The sequence below is a fragment of the Equus przewalskii genome, chromosome 8, assembly GCF_037783145.1.
Source record: "Equus przewalskii isolate Varuska chromosome 8, EquPr2, whole genome shotgun sequence".
Taxonomy (NCBI): domain Eukaryota; kingdom Metazoa; phylum Chordata; class Mammalia; order Perissodactyla; family Equidae; genus Equus; species Equus przewalskii.
This window is the reverse complement of record NC_091838.1, coordinates 37,140,063-37,158,941: the sequence shown is the minus strand read 5'-3', so window position 1 is coordinate 37,158,941 and position 18,879 is coordinate 37,140,063.

Here is an 18,879-nt window from a genome sequence, read left to right as displayed (position 1 = left end):
AGCAGTGTGCTTCCTTCTTGTCACCAGTTCCAAATGTTCCAGATGTGAACCCTGTGTGGGCTACATGTGTCCTTCTGTTGTGGCAGCAGGGTTGCTCTTGCTGCAGGTTCCTAGGGAATCTATGCTGTCCCCCTGGCTGGATGGTGGTAATGCTCACTTGCATGAGTCTGCTATGGATCCTTCAGTCGGTTTATCATGTTTGGGGAGCCCCAGCACAGTTGGCTGCAAGGTCTAACAGCACATTCCTCTTGCAATTTTTCAGTTAAGTGGGTAGGCCCACTGTGTGGCTGGTTCATAGGTTCAGGGGCATAGAATTTCTGCAGTCCTCTGATCTGTAAGGCTGTTGTCCACTCCTTCAGTTTTGTAGCTTAGTGGGGCGTGCCTCAGGTACAGGATCACCCAACTTTTTCAGGCCTTGGAAGGCAGGGCCAATCAAGTATGTGGCTGTTTGAGAAGCACTGGTCTTCTCTCTTGATAATCCCCACAGCCCAAAGGCTCACACCCACCTGCAACACAGTCCTGGCCAGTGCACACAACCCAGTCCCTTGAAGCAGACCCAGTTGCCCCACTGAAGAAGACCCCACACACTCTACCCACTCCTAAGCCCCAGTCTGTCCAAAAGAGGGAGACCCATTCACCTTCCTGCAGAACATCCAGGTACCTTGTCTGTGTAGGCCTAAAAGTTACTCAAGGATTTGCTGTGGGGTGGGGTCTGTCCCTAGGGTGGGCTGCCTACTTGGGCTGAGCTGGATTAAATAAGTACTCTAGTGGCCAGGGAACACCCTTGACTAACATGTCAGGGGAAGAACTCCAGTGGCATCTGCCATCATCTGTGTCAGTATGCCTGAACTAGGTAACCATAATCACTGCTGCCAATGTCTCAGTTCTTGGAGAGGTCTCACATCTCACCAAGATGTACCCAGACACTATCAGGTGAGTCTATTTTCACCAAAGGACTTTGTACATCACTTTCTGGTGATTTTAGGTTGCCTTTAAAAATGGGTGAGTTTGTGTGTGGGCATTTTAAGAGGTGGCCTTTTTCTCCTTCTCTATGGTAACTTTTCTAGGGGTATTCCCTGTTGTAGTTAACAGCCAGAAAAGCCAGATATTATGGCAAGTGTTTCAGTTGTGCTGAGTGAGAATGATGCTTATAGCAGTAACATTCACCTGGTCAGGTTGTCCACTCCTCCAGGGAAGGCTGCATACTTTAGGGCTGCTCCCACTAGCTGTGAAGCTCTGCAGCAAATGCAGTTGGCTTTTTTCCCCAGAAAGGAATTTCTGGCTGTTCCAGCTCAGTAAAGAATGTCCTATGACACAGGGGTTCTTTTTATCCAATTTTCAGTTCTCTCTCAAATAGTTGTAACTTGGTTGTGTTCATGGGTGGAGGTGAGTTCAAAGTACACTCAAACTTGAACATTACCTCTCAAGCTGTAGCTATTTAGGATCATCCTCATAAGTGACTTTTAAATTATACTCATTTAGTCTATACACAGGCTCTCAAATGCATAATGCATGTGAGGAAGAAAAACCATTACTGATCTCCCCTTACCAAAGCAGTAAGTCACAGATGACTAGGAAAGCTTCTAAACAATTCACTCCTGCTGGGAGACAATATCTATAACACACATTCAACGAAAGTACACTGTGCAGAAAAACTCAGGTTTCTACCTGTTTCAGATCATCAAGGTCACTTCCTGACACATTGCAGGTTACAGGCTTCACTCAGGCTCTCTCCCCCATTACTTTAAAATCATGTACCTACTGCAGTCAGCTACTTGAAGCTGTGAAGAGAATTGTTCCACGGAGAGACTGAAAACATGTCACAACCACTGGGAACGATTGTGTGTAACTTTCCTACAATACGGCTACACAGTTTAGAAACATCCTGCTTGTTGACCTCCAACATCGTCTTCACAAGTGACTTTTAATTCAATACCAAGGAGTCTAAGCAGAGGCTCTCACATTCATGTGATGCAGGAAAACAATGGCTGATCTCTCCATGCCATGAAGTGGAAGTGACTTTTCCCAGGAGAAAGTTTAAACATTTCACTACTGCTGGGAGACTATATCTATAACACACATTCAAGGAAAGTACGCTGTGCAGAATATCCCTGGTTTCTCATTGTTTCAGATCCTCTAGGTAAGAACCTGCCACGTTGCAGTTTAGATCCTTCCCTCAGAGTCTGTCACCAACATCATGAAAGGATTTTCCTACCAGCGTCAGCTGGCTGTAGAAGTGAAGGAACTTCTTCCAAGGAAAGACTGACAATAATTCACTACTGCTGGGGTGGATTATGGATAAAACTTTCATACAATGAGGATACACGTTTTAGAAAAATTCCTGCTGGTGGCTCTTTCATATTCTCTTCATGAGTGACTTTTAATTTGATGCTGAACAATCTACACACAGGCTCAAACATGCATGTGATGAAGGAAAATTACTAGGGAGACCAGCTTGCCAGGAGCTACAAGTAATATTCTACCAGGAGATCTTTTAAACATTTCACTCCTGCTGGGAGACAATATCTATGAGGCACATTCAAGAAAAGTACACTGTGCAGAAAAGCCCTGGCTTTTAGCTGTTTCAGATTGTCTAGAAAAGGTCTGCACACATTGCAGACCTAGGCCTTCACTCAAGCTCTCTCCACCATGATTTTAAATCATGTACCTACTGCTCTCAGGTGCTGGAAGATGTGAAGGGAGTTTTTCCAAGGAGAGATCAAAAACTTTTACTACTAATGCAAATCGTTATGTCACAGTTTCATACAATGTGGCTACACAGTTTGGATGATCTCCTGCTTGTGGGTCTTTAAGATCATCTTCATATGTCACTTTTAATTCAATGTGGCACAGTCTAGACTCAGGCTCTCACATGCATGTGAAGACCAAAAACTATGGGTGACCTAAAACTGCCAGAACATGGAAGAGACATTTTCTGAGGAGAGCTTTCAAACATTGCACTACAGCTCGAGAAGAGAGTCTTTTGACCTCCATTTGAGGAAAGTGCACTGTCCAGAATAGTCCTAGTTTCTAGCTAATTGAGACCCTCTAGGAAAGAGCCTGACACTTTGCAATTTATGATCTTCCCTCAGGGTCTCTCACCAATCTCATGAAAGCGTGTTCCTGCTGCCATCAGCTGGAAGTAGCTGTGAAGGGACTGCTTCCGAGGAGAGATTGACAATGGTTCATTACCATGGGGACAGATTGTGTGTAACTTTCATACAACGGGGCTACACAGTTTAGAAAAACTCCTGCTGGTGGCTCTTTCATATCATCTTCATAAGTGAGTTTTAATTTGATGCCGAGCAATCTACTCACAGGCTCTTACAGTCATGTGATGAAAATTACTACTGAGCCCAGCTTGCTGGAACCTACAAGTGATAATCTAGCAGGAGATATTTGAAACATTTGACTACTGCTGGGAGACATGATCTATAACCCACATTCTAGGACAGTGCACTGGGCAGAAAAGCCCTGGCTTCTAGCTGTTTCAGATTGTTTAGGGAAGGGCCTCACACATTGCTGTCCCAGGTCTTGACTCAGGCTCTCTCTCCCATGACTTTATATCATGCACTTGCTGCTCTCAGCTGCCCAAAGCTGTGAAGGGACTTCTTCCAGGGAGAGAGAGAAAAACTTTGACAATTGCTGGCAATGATTATGTGTAACTTTCCTACAATGCAGCTACACGGTTTAGATAACCTCCTGCTTGTGGCTGTTTAAGATTGTCTTCATAAGTGACTTTTAATTCAAGGCAGAGCAGTCTCGACCCTGGCTCTCACACTCAAGTGATGAAAGAAAACTCTTGGTGACCTAAACTTGCCAGGAGGTGGAAGTGACATTTTCTGGTGACAGCTTTTAAACATTTCACTACTGCTGTGAGAGACTATCTCTAACCTTTGTTCAGGGAATGTACACTGTGCAGAAAGCCCTTGCTTCTATCTGTTTCAGGCCATCTAGGTAAAAGCCTCACACATGGCAGTTCACGGCCTTGACTAGGGCAATCTCACCAATGTCAAGAAAGTCTGTTCCTGCTGCTCTCAGCTGCCTGGGGCACTGAAGGAACTTCTTCCAAGGAGAGATTGTAAGGAAACCTCCCACTACTAGTGGGAATGATTACATTCTCACTCATAATTACATTACAATACAGCTACCAGGTTTAGACACCTCCTGCTCATCGCTCTTTAAGATAATCTTCCTAAGAGACTTTTAATTCAATTCCAAGGAGTCTAAGCAGAGGCTCTCCCAAGCGGGAAGGAAAACTATTGGGGACCTTACCAGGCCATGAGGTAGCCGTGACTTTTTCCCAGGAGATCTTGTAAACATTTCAGTACAGCTGGAAGAGTATATCTATAACCTCCATTCGAGGAAAGGATGCTGTACTGAATAGCCCTGGTTTCCAGCTGTTTCAGAGCCTCTAGGTAAGAGCCTGACACATTGCAGTTCCCGCTCTTCCCTCAGGGCCTCTCACCCGTGTCCTGAAAGCAGGTTTCTGCTGCCCTCAGCTGGCCATAGCTCTGAAGGGACTTCACCAGAGATTGACGACCAGTCACTAGTATGGGGACTGAATAGTTCCAACTTTAGGACAATGAGGGGACACAGCTAAGGAAAACTTCTGCTTGTGGCTCTTTCAGATCATCTTCCTAAGTGACTTTGAATTCAATGTCGAATAGTGTACATACAGGCCCTCACCCACATGTGGTAAAAGTAAAATTATTGATGACCTCGCCATGCCAGGGGGCAGAGGTCACATTTTCCCAGGAGAGCCTATAAACACTGCACAGCAGCTGCAAGGGAATCTCCCTAACCTTCATTCAGGGGATGTACCCCACGCAGAAAGAAAAGCCCTGGCTTCTAGCTGTTTCAGCTCACAAGATCCCCTCACACTGCACTTCACAGCCTTCACTTGGACTATCCCCTCATGTCCAGAAAGTCTATACCCTCTGCCCTCAACTGGCAAGTGCTGTGAAAGGACTTCTTCCAAGGAGAGACTGACAATGTTTCTCTACCATGGGGACTGATTATGTGTAACTCTCCTACAATGAGGCTACATGGTTTAGAAAGACTCCTGCTGGTGGCTGTTTCACATCTCTTCATAAGTGACTTCTAATTCAATGCTGAGCAGTCTACTCACAGGGTCTCACATGCATTTGATGAAGGAAAATTACTACAGAGCTCAGCTTGCTGGGAGCCACAAGTCCCATCCTACCAGGAGATCTTTGAAACATTTGAGTATGGCTAGGAGACATGATCTATAACCACATTCGAAGACAGTGCACTGGGCGGTAAAGCCGTGGCTTCTAGCTGTTTCTGATCATCTAGGGAAGGGCCTCACACATTGCCATCCCAAGCTTGAATCAGGTTCTCTCCCTCATGACTTTAAATCATGCACCTGCTGCTCTCAGCTGCCTGAAGCTGTGAAGAGACTTCTTCTAAGGAGAGACTGAAAACATCTCACAAATGCTTGGAAAGATTATGTCTAACTCTCTTGCAATGCAGCTACATGGCTTAGAAACCTCCTGCTCTTTTTCTTAAATATTGTCTTCATAAGTGACTTTTAATTCAATGCCAATGAGTCTAGGCAGAGGCTCTCACACTCACATGATGCAGGAAAACTATGGGTGACCTCACCATGCCATGAGGTGGGAGTGACTTTTTCCCAGGAGAAAGTGTCAACAGTTCACTACTACGGGGAGACTATATCTATAACACACATTCAAGGAAACTACACTCAGCAGAAAAGCCCTGGCTTCTAACTGTTTCAGACCATCTAGGTCCCTGCCTGACACATCACAGGTTACATCCTTCCCTCAGGGTGTCTCACCAACGTCATGAAAGCGAGTTCCTGCTGCCCTCACCTGGTTGTTGCTGTGAAGGGACGGCTTCCAAGCAGAGACTGACAATGGTTCAATACTACTGGGACCCATTATGTGTAACTTTCACACAATTAGTCTACATGGTTTAGAAAACCTTCTGCTGGTGGCTCCTTGATATCGTCTTCTCAAGTGACTTCTAATTTGATGCTGAGAAATCTACTTACAGGCTCTCACATGCATGTGATGAAGGAAAATTATTACTGATTTCAGCTTGTTGGGAGCTGCAATTGATAGTCCACCAGGAGGTCTTTTAAACATTTCATTGCAGCTAGGAAACAACATCTGTAACACACAAAGAATGTAGACTGTGCAGAAAAGCCCTGGCTTCTAGCTGTTTCAGGTTGTCTAGTTAAAGGCCTCACACATTTCAGTTCTAGGCCTTCACTCAGGCTCTCTCCTCCATGACTTTAAATCATGTTCCTGCTGCCCTTAGCTGCCTATAGCAGTGAAGGGAATTCTTCCAAGGAGAGGTTGAAAACCTTTACTACCAATGCAAATGATTATATATCACTGTTGGACAATGGGTTTACACTTTAGATAACCTCCTGCTTGTGGCTGTTTGTGATCATCTTCATAAGTGGCTTTTAATTCAATGTGGAGCAGTCTAGACACAGGCTCTCATATGCATGTGATGAAAGAAAACTATGGGTGACATAAGATTGCCAGTATGTGGAAGTGAGATTTTCTGAGGAGAGCTTTTAAACATTTCACTACAGCTGGAGGAGAATATCTATAACCTCCATTTGAGGAAAGTACACTGTGCTGAATAGCCCTGGTTTCTCACTGTTTCAGATCCTCTAGATATGAGGTTGATATATTGCAGTTCACAGGCTTCCCCCAAGGTCTCTCACCAATGTCATGAAAGTGTGTTCCTGCTGCCCTCAGCTGCCTGTAGCTGTGAAGGTACTACTTCCAAGGAGAGATGGACAATTGTTCACTACTGCTGGCACCAGTTGCACGTAATTTTTGTACATCAAGGATACACAGTTTAGAAAAACTCTTGCTGGTGGTTCTTTCATATCGTCTTCATAAGCCACTTTTTAATTTGATGCTTTGCAATCTACTCACAGGTTCTCATAAGCATGTGATGAAGGAAAATTACTTTGAGCTTGGCTTGCCCAGAGGTAGAAGTCATATTCTAGCAGGAGCTCTTTTAAACATTTCGCTCTGACTGGGAGACAAAATCTATGACACACATTCAAGCAAAGGACACTGTGCAGAAAAGCCCTGGCTTCTAGCTGTTTCAGATCATTGTCTTAAGGGCCTCACACATTGCAGTTCTAGGCCTTCACTCAGGCTCTCTGCTCCATGACTTTAAATCATGTACCTGCTGCTCTCAGCTGCTTGAAGATGTGAAGAAAATTCTTCCAAGGAGAGACTGAAAACATTTCACAACCGCTGGGAATGATCATGTGTAACTTCTCTACAATGTGGCTATACAGTTTAGAAATCTCCTGCTTGTCATTCTTAAATATTGTCTTCATAAGTGACTTTTAATTCAATGCCAAGGAGTCCAGACAAAGGCTCTCACACTCATGTGATGCAGGAAAACTATGGGTGGCCTCACCATGCCATGAGGTGGTAGTGACTTTTTCCCAGGAGAGAGTTTAAACATTTCACTACTACTGCAAGACTATGTCTATAACATACATTCCAGGAAAGTACACTGTGCAGGAAAGTCCTGGCTTCTAGCTGTTTGAGATCATCTAGGTAAGAGGCTTTCACATTGCATTTCATGGCCTTCCCCCTCAGTCTCTCTCACCAATTTCATGAAAGCCTGTTCCTGCTGCCCTCAGCTGGCCCTACCTATGATAAGACTTCTTCCAAGGAGATACTAAAATCGTTTCACAACCGCTGGGAATGATTATGTGTAACTTTCATACAATGCAGCTACACAGTTTAAATAAGCTCCTGCTTGTGGCTCATTAATATTGTCTTCATAAGTGACTTTTAATTCAATGGGCTCTCACACCCATAAGACAAAGGAAAATTATTGTTAACTTATAGTTAAGCTGAGGAAATCAAGAGTGGTTTTGGATATTTTAACTTTTTCCAAACTCTTCGTTTTCCTTCTGTTATGATAAAGAGATTCCATCACCAACCACCCTGACAAGGACAAAGCCTCACCACTAGAAGTACCTCTGTGACTTTTGCCTTATTTTTAGTACTAATATCTCTCCAGGAGGAGCTTAGGCCTCATTACCAATACCTGCAGTGTATGTTGAATCATGTTTTCCAACAGAGCCTGTGCAAGAGCTCTCCCTTTTGAATATTCATTCCGTATCCCAAATAAATGTCCCTGCTTCCCTTTTCTGGGGGATGCCATGATGCTGGAAATGATTCCTGATGATCTCATATTTGCATCAAATATACTTTACTTTGTGAGACAACTATTTCTGGTTAGAGTCTGATTTAACTCACCAGGAGAGAACCCACTTCGTCTCAGTAACAAGTTTGCACCCAACGTGGGACTTGCCCCTTCATGATGGTTGTGCTGCCAGCTTAATATTGCTGCTGCCTTGGGAGACCCAGCAGCCACAGTGCTCTTTGCTTGGGGATGCTCTCAATAGAGGTGAGGGGCACTAACCCTGCAGCATGGTTATGAGAGTTCTTTCTTTAAGTTGTCTCACAAAGCCTGCCTGTTGGGGCCTGGCTTCAGAGTTTGAGTCCTCATCAAAGGTAGTCTGGCTCAGGGGAGTGAGAGTCCCCTCTGGGGTTGGAAGGATTGCACCACCCGGCCACTCCAGATGGGCTGATGCTTGGCTCTGGCAAAACAGGAGCAATCCCTGTTGACTAGTTAGGGGTTCAAGTCCCCTCGGGATATTGATTCTCACCTGACTGCATGACCCAGCTACTCTGGTGAATGAGAGCAATCCCTGCTGAGTAGTCAGGGGCTCGACTCCCCTCTGGAAATAGAGTGTTCTCTGGAGTGATGAGCTGGCCATTCGAAGCCCCCCTGAAGTCACTGAGTCTGTCTTCGTGTTGTGCCTGTGATCAGAGAATAAGCCCCCTCAGACAAGGTTAAACTGCCCCTGAAGTCACTGAATCTGTCTTTGTGTTGTGCCTGTAATCAGAGAATGAGCCCCCTCATATGAGGTTAAACTTCCCCTGAAGTCACCAAGTTTGTCTTTTTGTTGAGCCTATGACCAGAGGAGGTGACAATTTAGCTGGGGTCAAGGACCCTCTGGAGTTGGAGTCTGGTTTTCTTGGGAGTTTATTTGTTTTTGTCAAGTACACTCAACAGCGTTCTTCTTTGTCCACAGTCTCGCATTTCTGGAATCCTAGGTTTCCTTTTCTTTTTCCTATGTCCTCCCTATCAGAAATCCCTGGGTGAAACCCAACATCCACGAGTTTTCTTTTCCCTCTAAGGATTTAGATATTTGGCCTGGGTCTTGTTCCAGGCTATTAGGGTTCTCAACCTCCTCTGGGCACACCCTTATGTCATCTGTGCCACCACTAGCCATTACAAGTTGCACCTGGAAGGTTGGAAAAGATGCTAGCATATGGGGCAGCAAGCTCCATCCCAGAGGAAAGCCCATTGTGCTGCATCCTCCAGTATTGGAAGGCCTTTGGGTATTCCCCTTAACCCAATAGCAGATGATGCTTTTATATAACTCATCCTGGCCACAATATTCACGACAAGATGGGGAAAGATAGCCAGAAAATGGGACCCTAAATGTTAGCACTGTACTACAATTAGATCTAATCTGCAAGAGAACCAAGAAATAGGAAGAAATCCCTTATGTCCAGTGCGTCGTGGCACTGTATTCCAATGAAGGGTTAAACGTTGAATGAAAGACTTATCTTTCTGATGAGGAGGACCTGCTCCTCCAAATCAGGAAATGTGGGACTAAGGAAAGCCCACGTCAGAGTCCACCTTGCTCAGATACTCCAGCTTTGGCCCCACCATTACACCAGCTGGTGAGCCTTGGAGGACCTCCACCTTATCCCCCAACATCAACTATGCTTAAGCCAGATGCTAGAACAGGGCCAAAACCCTGCAGATCTCCCCCAGTGATCTCACAAGAGGGAATTGGACTCTACCACAACCAAAGATCCTTCCCCCTCCTCTTCCAGATAGATTAGGAACAAGTTACACACCTGGGCTATACCTCCTAAGACAGGTGCCTGATGGTGAGGGGACATTTATTAATGTTCATGTCCCTTTTTCCACCTATGATCTGTATAATTCGAAGGCACAGACTAAAGGATTGAGGGCTGACCCAGAGGAATTCATAAAGCTGACAAAGGGAATCTTCTCCACACATGATTCAACCTGGGCAGATATTCCAAGCCTGTTGACTACCCTCCTCATGGCTAAGGAAAAGTTATCTGTCCTGTTCAAAGCTGGATAACAAGCAGATAAGGAAAATGACCCAGGATCAGATATCCAGAGGTCTAGTGAAAAAGCCGTGCCAGGCAGTGACCCAGGGAAAAGCCCAATGATCCTGAGGATCAAGAAAAGCTAGGATATTTTTGAGGTCTGCTTTTGAAAGCTATGAAAAGAGTAAGCCAGCCACCCATTAAATGGTCTAAATTAAGAGAGGCCAACAGGGTCCTGAGGAAAACCCTTCCACTTTCTTCCAGAAGTTGAGGGACTGCCACAGATGATACAAAAATTGGGATCTGATGGCCCGGGGCAGTACAGTGATTCTTAATCCTGACTTCAGATCTCAAAAGTGCGCCAGACATCCATAGGAAACTCCAAAAGTTGGCTATAGGTCCTGATCCCAGTCTGGCATAACTACTAGTGGCTGCATTTAGGGCACTTAATAACCAGCATAAAGTGGAAGATGAAAAGGAAAGCTGTCCTGCTAGGTGGGGCTCTCAAGTCTACTCAAGGTAACCTGAAGGAGAGAAGGGATATGCCATGGGTGAGTATCCACGGATCCCACCAAGGGACTAGAAGGCCACCAAAAATCTCAGGAGCTAATTGGTGTGTGTACTGCCAACAGGAAGGGCATTGGAGGCAGGATTGTCCACACCATCCCCAGAAAGGGAAGGGATTGAAGAAGACCGAGCTGTGGCAGCTTCCCTTGACTACAGATGAGATGTGATGGGGTTGTGGGGCTACTCGATTGGCTCCAGGAGCCCTGGGTGACCTTGGAAGCAGGAGGACAGCATGTTAAATCTTTGCTCCATACTGGAGCCATGTTCTTGGTGTTCAAAGTCCACAAGGGAAACCTTTCTGAAGGAAAGTGTGAGCTAAAGGAGGTCTCAGGAAAAGGAGAGACCAAAAGATTTACAGAGTCCTGGACCTATGAAATAGAAACAAAACTGCAGAAGTATTCTTTACTGTGTGCACCAGAATGCCCCATTCCCCTTCTAGGGAGGGACACGTAACCTAAGATAGTGGCCTCAGTAAGCTGGGAACAAGATAAAATACAGATCCGACTGCTGAAAGTTCAGGGAGTTGAGCTTATGGCCGTGTTACAGGATACACTTGCACCTCAGAAGGAAGAGATTCCACTAAATGTTTTAAGCTGAGCTAACTCGGAATTATGGGCACAAGGACAGGTGGAGTGAGCAGCCGGTGCCACACCAGGAAAGGTAAAATGGAAGCAGGTAGGTCCCTGGCCCTGGGTGAAACAAATACTCCTCGAAGCCAGAAGCCATAAAGAGGAATCTTGACCATAATCAGTAAGTTTTCAGAACAGGGGAATATAGATTTGTTCAAGACCTTAGCGCTATCAATGTTGTACAGTCCTGGAGTTATAATAGTAAATATCTTCATTTTTTTTCTGGCACAGAGCTCCTAAAACTGCTGTAATTTCCCATCTGAAAGCCATATGGGGCATCTTTTGTTATAGTAATCACTTTAGTCCTCAGTTCCTGAAATAACTCCAGAGCAATAAAGGTGAAATTGTTGGTCTTGTGTTATTCTTGACAAGGCCCTTTCAACCCCACCTGAATTGATGCTAACAAGGTGAGTTTTGGAAAGCCCCTAAGGTTGGGGGCTCGTTTCCAAGGAAACCAATTGTGTGACTTGGGTGTTAGAAGTTTCAGGTCAAGACCCCTCCCCACACCTCCTGGTGGGGAGAGGGGCTGCAGATTGAGTTCAATTGCCAAAAACAAATGATCTAATTGACTATGCCTATGTGACTAAGTCTCCATTAAAACCCCAAAGGATTGTGTTCAGACAGCTTCTGCATTGGTGAACAGTTGGAGGTTCAGGAAAGTGGCACACCCAGAGAGGTTCTGGTATCTCCTCATCCCTTCCCCATGTATTTTGGTCTATGCATCCTTTCCATCTGGCTGTTAATAAGTAAAAGCTTTTCCTGAGTTCTGTGAGCCACTCTATCAAAGTAATCAAACCCAAGGAGGGGGTTGGGTGGACTTGCCATCTTGTGGCTGGTTGGTCAGAAGCACAGGTGACGACCTGAACTTACAATTGGCATCTACAAAGTGGGGGAGCCAAGGGTAATCCTGTGGCATCTGATTCAGTCCCCAGGTAGATAGAGTCAGAATTAAGTATGTTCAACTTCTTAGCCAGTAAGGGATATAAGGTGTCTAAATGGGATGGCTGGTTTTTGCCATCTTTGGATCCCTAAGTTTGGATTCACTGCTAAGCCTCTCTGATAAACTACAGGGCCCAGAAACAGACCCCTTTGAATGGGATAAGCTAGACACTGTGGCAAGAGGATGGCCTCCATGCTTGAGAGATGTAGCTGCCATCAGCCCCTTAATCAAGAACACAGAACAGCTGATCTCATCAAGATGGTGGTGTAAGCAGACTCTGAACTCATCTCCTCCCACAAACACAACCAGGTTACAACTATTTTTGGAAAAATTACCCTGGATAGAAAACTTAAAACTGGATAAAAATAACCCCCACAACAAGGGACAGTCCTGACTAAGGTGGAAGGGGTAGAAATTCCTGCTGGGGAGAAAAACATCACCTTCAGGAGCAGTAGAGTTTCTCAGCTGGCCAGACAGGAGCCACCTTAAGGTACACAGCCCTCCCTGGAGGAGTGAGTTGCAGAGCAGGGACCAATACTGCTATAAGCATCCTTCAGACTCAGTGCAACTGAGATGAGGGTCTTACTATCTGGCTTTGCTGGCTATTAACTGCAGCAGGGAATACCCCCAGAAAAGCTATCAGAGGAAAGTTGAAAAGACCTGGGTCTTAAAGGGCCCACATACAAACTCACCTGTCTCAGCAACCTAAAATCACCAGAGAGAAGGGTGACAGTCCTTTGGTGAACAGAGACTCACCTGGTGGGCTCTGGGTGCACCTTGGTGAGAGGAGGGACCTCTATGGAGACTGCAACATTGGTGGGGCACACTGCTCTGACCTGGTCCAGACATGCTGACACAGAATCCAGCAGACACCATTGAGGTTCTTCCCCTGGCCTGTTAGCTTAGGCGGCTGCCACACCTACTAGAGTACAGAGTAATCCAGTTCAGCCAGGGCAAGCAGCCTGCCCTAGGGACCTGCCCCACCAAACAGCAAGTCCTCAGGCTACTTGTTGGCCTGCCTTGACTGGGTGCCTTGATCCTGTACAGGCAGGTGAGTGTGTCTGCATCTGTGGGACAGGGCCTGTGTGAGGACCATGTGAACTCTGGGGGGCATTGGTGGAGAGGTGGGGGCCTCTGCAATGGGGCATCGGGGTATGCTCCAGGGGGTCAAGAAGTGTGCACAGACCAGGACTGTGTTGACAGTGTGTGTGGGCCTGTGAGGGCTGGGGCTTATCAGTGGCATTAGACCTGTGCTTCACAAATAGCCACAAAGAGGATCAGCCCCACCTTCCAAAGGCTGAAACAATTGGGTGCTCCCATTCCTAGGGGCAACCACACACAGCTGCAATCCTAAGAGACCTGACAACAGCCTTGCAGGCCTGAGGCACACATAAACTGTAAGCCCCTGAACCTAGCAACAAGCTACACTGGTTACCTCCCCAATTAACAGGAAAACTGCAATGGGAGTGTACTGTTAGGCCTTGTAGCCAACAGTACTGACACTCCCCAAACCGGATTTACAAACAGCTGGCCAGGGAAGGGAAGACTGGTCTCCCTGGGTATCTGCATTAAGATCAACTCTGCCACAGCAGAAGGACACAAATAGCCCACAAATGGGTCATTCCTGGGTCTTTTGGACTGGTGATGAGAGGGAAGCACACTGCTGGGCCTCAAAAAGTATCTCTTACATAAGGCCACTTCTCCAAGATCAGGAGACATAGCCGACTCACCTAATACATAGAAGTAAGCACAGAGAAAGAGGCACAATGAGGAGATAAAGGAATACCTTCCAAGCAAAGGAACTGGACAAACCCCAGAAAAAGCACTAAATGAAACAGAAATAAGTGACCTACCTGACAAAGACTTCAAAGAAAATCTCATAAGGATGCTCACATATATTAGGAGAAGACTGATTGAACACAATAAGCTTATCAACAGAAAACTGAAGAATATAAAAAAGAACCAATCATAAATGAAGAATACAAAACTGGAAATAAAAATTTCACTAGAGGGACTTAATAGAGTACAGGATACATAAGAACAGATCAGAGAGCTAGATGAAAGACTAGAGGAAATCACCCAAGAAGAACAGAAAAAAGAATGAGAACAGTCTAAGGGAACTCTGGGACAATATCAAGCACACTTACATTTATATTATAGGTGTCCCAGAAGAAGAAGAGAGAGACAAAGGGGCAGAAAACTTATTTGAAGAAATAATAGATGAAAATTTTCCTAATCTAAGGAAGGAAATAGGCATTCAAGTACAGGAAGCACAGAGAGCTCCAAACACGATAAGCCAAAAAAGGCCCACTCCAAGACACATTATAATTAAAATGTCCAAAATTAAAGATAAAGAGAGAATCCTAAAAACAGCAAGAGACAGGCAACAAGTGACATACAAACGAAAGACCATAAGGCTATCAGTGGACTTCTCAGCCAAAACTTTACAGGTGAGAAGAGAATGGCATGATGTATTTGAAGTGCTAAAAGGAAAAAACCTACAGCCAAGAATCCTCTATCCATCAAGGTTGTCATTCAGAATGGAAGGAGAGATAAAGAGCTTCCCAGACAAGCAAAAATTAAAGGAGTTTATCCCCAAGAAACAAGTTCTACAAAAATGCTGAAGGGACTTATTTAAGTGGGAAATCAATGACCACAAATAGAGATTAAAAAATTATCAACCCCCCCAAACCCAGGCAATAGAATCACTGGTAAAGGTAAAAATATAGTAAAGGTAGCACATCAACCACCTGTGAAGATAAGATGAAAGTTAAAAGACAAAAGTACTAAAATTACCTATTTCAATGATAAGAGGGTAATGGATAGACACACACAAAACAAGAGCTTAGATATGATTTCAAAAACATAAAATGTGGGAGGAGGGGAGTGAAAAAGTAGAGCTTTTAGAAAAAGGTTAAGGTAAAGAGTCTATCAATTCAATATAGACTTTCATATACATAGAATATTATATAGATTCCTCATCATAATCACAAATCAGAAACCTATAATAAGTTAGCAAATGAGTAAGACAAAAGAAATCACACATATTACTAAAGAAAGCCATCAAACCACAAGGGAAGAGAGCAAGAGAAAAAGAAAGGAACAGAGAAGAACTACTAAAACACCCAGAAAAAAGTAACAAAATGGCAATAAATAGATATTTATCAATAGCTATTTTAAATGTCAATGGGCTAAATGCTCAAGTCAAAAGTCATAGAGTGGCCAACTGGATAAAAAAACAAGACCCATATATATATGCTGCATACAAGAGACACACTTCAGACCTACAGACACTCACAAACTGAAAGTGAAAGGATGGAAAAAGATATTCCAAGAAAATGGCAGAGAAAAGAAAGGGGGGTAGTAATGCTTAAATCAGACAAAATAGACTTTAAAATAAAAACTGTAACAAGAGAAAAAGGAGGGCACTACATATGATAAAAGGAACAATCCAACAAGAAGATATAACACTAGTAAATATCTATGCACCCAACATAGGAGCACCTAAATAGATAAAGCAATTATTAACAGACATAAAAGCAGAAACAGACAGTAACACAATAATAGTAGGGGACTTTAACACTCCACTTACACCAATGGATTACATCATTCACACAGAAGATCAATAAGGAAACACTGGCCTTAAATGACACATATGATGAGATGGACTTAGTGGATATACATAGAAAATTCCCTCCAAAAACCACAGAATACACATTCTTTTCAAAGACATATGGAACATTCTCCAAGGCTGATCACATATTAGGCCACAAAAAAAGTCTCAATAAATTTAAGAAGATCAAAATAATACCATGCACCTTCTCTGACCACATAGGTATGAAACTAGAAATCAACTACTGGAAGAAAACCAGAAAAGCCACAAAAATGTACAGATTAAACAAAATGCTACGGAACAATGATTGAGTCAATGAAGAAATCAAAGAAGAAGTAAAAAAATTCCTGGAGATAAATGAAAATGAAAATACTACATGCTAAAACCTATGGGATACAGCAAAAGTGGTCCTAAAAGGGAAGTTTATAGCAATTCAGGCCTACCACAACAAAAAAGAAAAATGCCAAGTAAACAATCTAGCAGCACAACTAAGCATGCTGGAAAAAGAAGAACAAACAAAGCCAAAAATCAGCAGAAGGAAGGAGATAAAAAAAATCAGAGAAGAAATAAATGAAAGAGAAACTGAAAAATAGAAAAAAATTAATGAAACAAGCTGATTCTTTGAAAAAATAAACAAAGTTGACAAACTCTTAGTGAGACTCACAAAGAAAAAAGAGAGAAGGCTCAAATGAATAAAATCAGAAATGAAAGAGTAGAAATTACAATAGACACCTCAGAAATACAAAAGATAAGAGAATACTATGAAAAGCTATATGCCAACAAATTGGATAATCTAGAAGAAATGGATAAATTCTTAGAAACATGCAACCTTCCAAAACTGGACCAAGAAGAAGTAGAAAATATGAATAGACCAATCACCAGTAAGGAGATCGAAACATCAAAAACCTCCCAAAAAATAAAAGCCCAGGACCAGATGGCTTTCCTGGTGAATTCTACCAAACATTCAAAGAGGACGTGATACCTGTACTTCTCAAACTTCCAAAATATTTAAGAGGAGGGGAGGTTTCCTACCTCATTCTACCAAGCCAACATTATCCTGATACCAAAACCAGACAAGGACCACACAAAAAAAGAAAATTACAAGCCAATATCACTGATGAACATTGATGTAAAAATCCTCAACAAAATACTAGCAAATAGAATACAACAATACATTAAAAGAGATCATACATCATGATAAAGTGGGTTTCATTCCAGGTATGCAGGGATGGTTCAAGATCTGCAAATCTATCGATGTCATACACCACATTAACAAAATGAAGAATAAAAGTCATGTGATCATCTCAAAAGATGCAGAGAAGCATTTGACAAGATACAGCATCCATTTATGATAAAAAATTTGAATAAAATCAGCATAGAAGGAAAGTACCTCAACATAATAAAGTTCATATATGACAAACCCACAGCAAATATTCTCAATGGAGAAAAATTGAAAGCTATCCCTCTAAGAAGAGGAACCAGACAAGGATGCCCACTGTCACCACTCTTATTTAACATAGTATTGGAAGTCCTAACCAGAGCAATCAGGCAAGAATAAGAAATAAAATGGATCCATATTGGAAAACAAGAAGTGAAACTGTCACTCTTTGCAGATGACATGGTTTTATATATAGAAAATCCTAAAAAATCCACTAAAAAACTTTTAGAAATAATAAGTGAATACAGTCAAATCACAGGATATAAAATCAACATACAAAAATTGGTTGTGTTTCTATACACTAACAATGAAGTAGCAGAAAGAGAAATTAAGAATACAATCCCATTTACAATTGCAACAAAAAGAATAAAATACTTAGGAATAAACTTAACCAAAGAGGTGAAAGATCTGCACACCAAAAACTATAAAACATTGTTGAAAGAAATCAAAGACACACAGAAGTGGAGAGATATGCCGTGCTCTTGCATTGGAAGAATTAACATCGTTAAATGTCCATACTTCCTAAAGCAATCTACAGATTCAACACAATCCCTATCAAAGTTCCAACAACATTTTTCACTGGAATAGAACAAAGAATCCTAAAATTTGTATGGAACAACAAAAGACCCCGAATAGCAAAAGGATGCCTGAGAAAAAAAACAAAACCAAGCTGGAGATAGCACACTCCCTGATTTCAAAATATACTACAAAGCCATAGTAACCAAAGCAGTATGGTACTCACACAAAAGCAGACACACAGATCAATGGAACAGAAATGATAGCCCAGAAGTAAACCCACACATTTATGGACAGCTAATGTTCTACAAGGGAGCCAAGAGCATATGATGGGGAAAGGAGAATCTCTTCAATAAATGGTGTTGAGAAAACTGGACAGCCACATGCAAAAGAATGAAAGTAGGCCATTCCCTTACATCATGCACAAAAATCAACTCAAAATCAATTAAGGACTTGAATATAAGACCCGAAACCATGAAATTTCTAGAAGAAAACATAGGCAGTGTGCTCTTTGACACCGGTCCGAGCAGCATATTTTCAAGTCCCGTGTCTGACCGGGCAAGGGAAGCAAAAGAAAAAATGAAATGGGACTACATCAAACTAAAAAGCTTCTGCACAGCAAAGGAAACCATCAACAAAATGAAAAGACAACCTAGCAATTGGTAGAAAATATTTGCAAACCATATATCAGACAAGGGGTTAATATCCAAAATATACAAAGAACTCATACATCTCAACAACAAAAAAAACAACTGTATTAAAAAATGGGCAACAGATCTGAAGAGAGATTTCTCCAAAGAAGATATACAGATGGCCAACAGGCATTTGAAAAGATGCTCAACATCAGTAGCTATCAAGGAAATGCAAATCCAAACTCTGATAAACTACAGGGCCCAGATATGGACCCCTTTGAATGGGATCAGCTGGACACTGTGGAGAGAGGTTGGCCTTCATGCTTGAGAGCTGTAGCTGCCACCTGC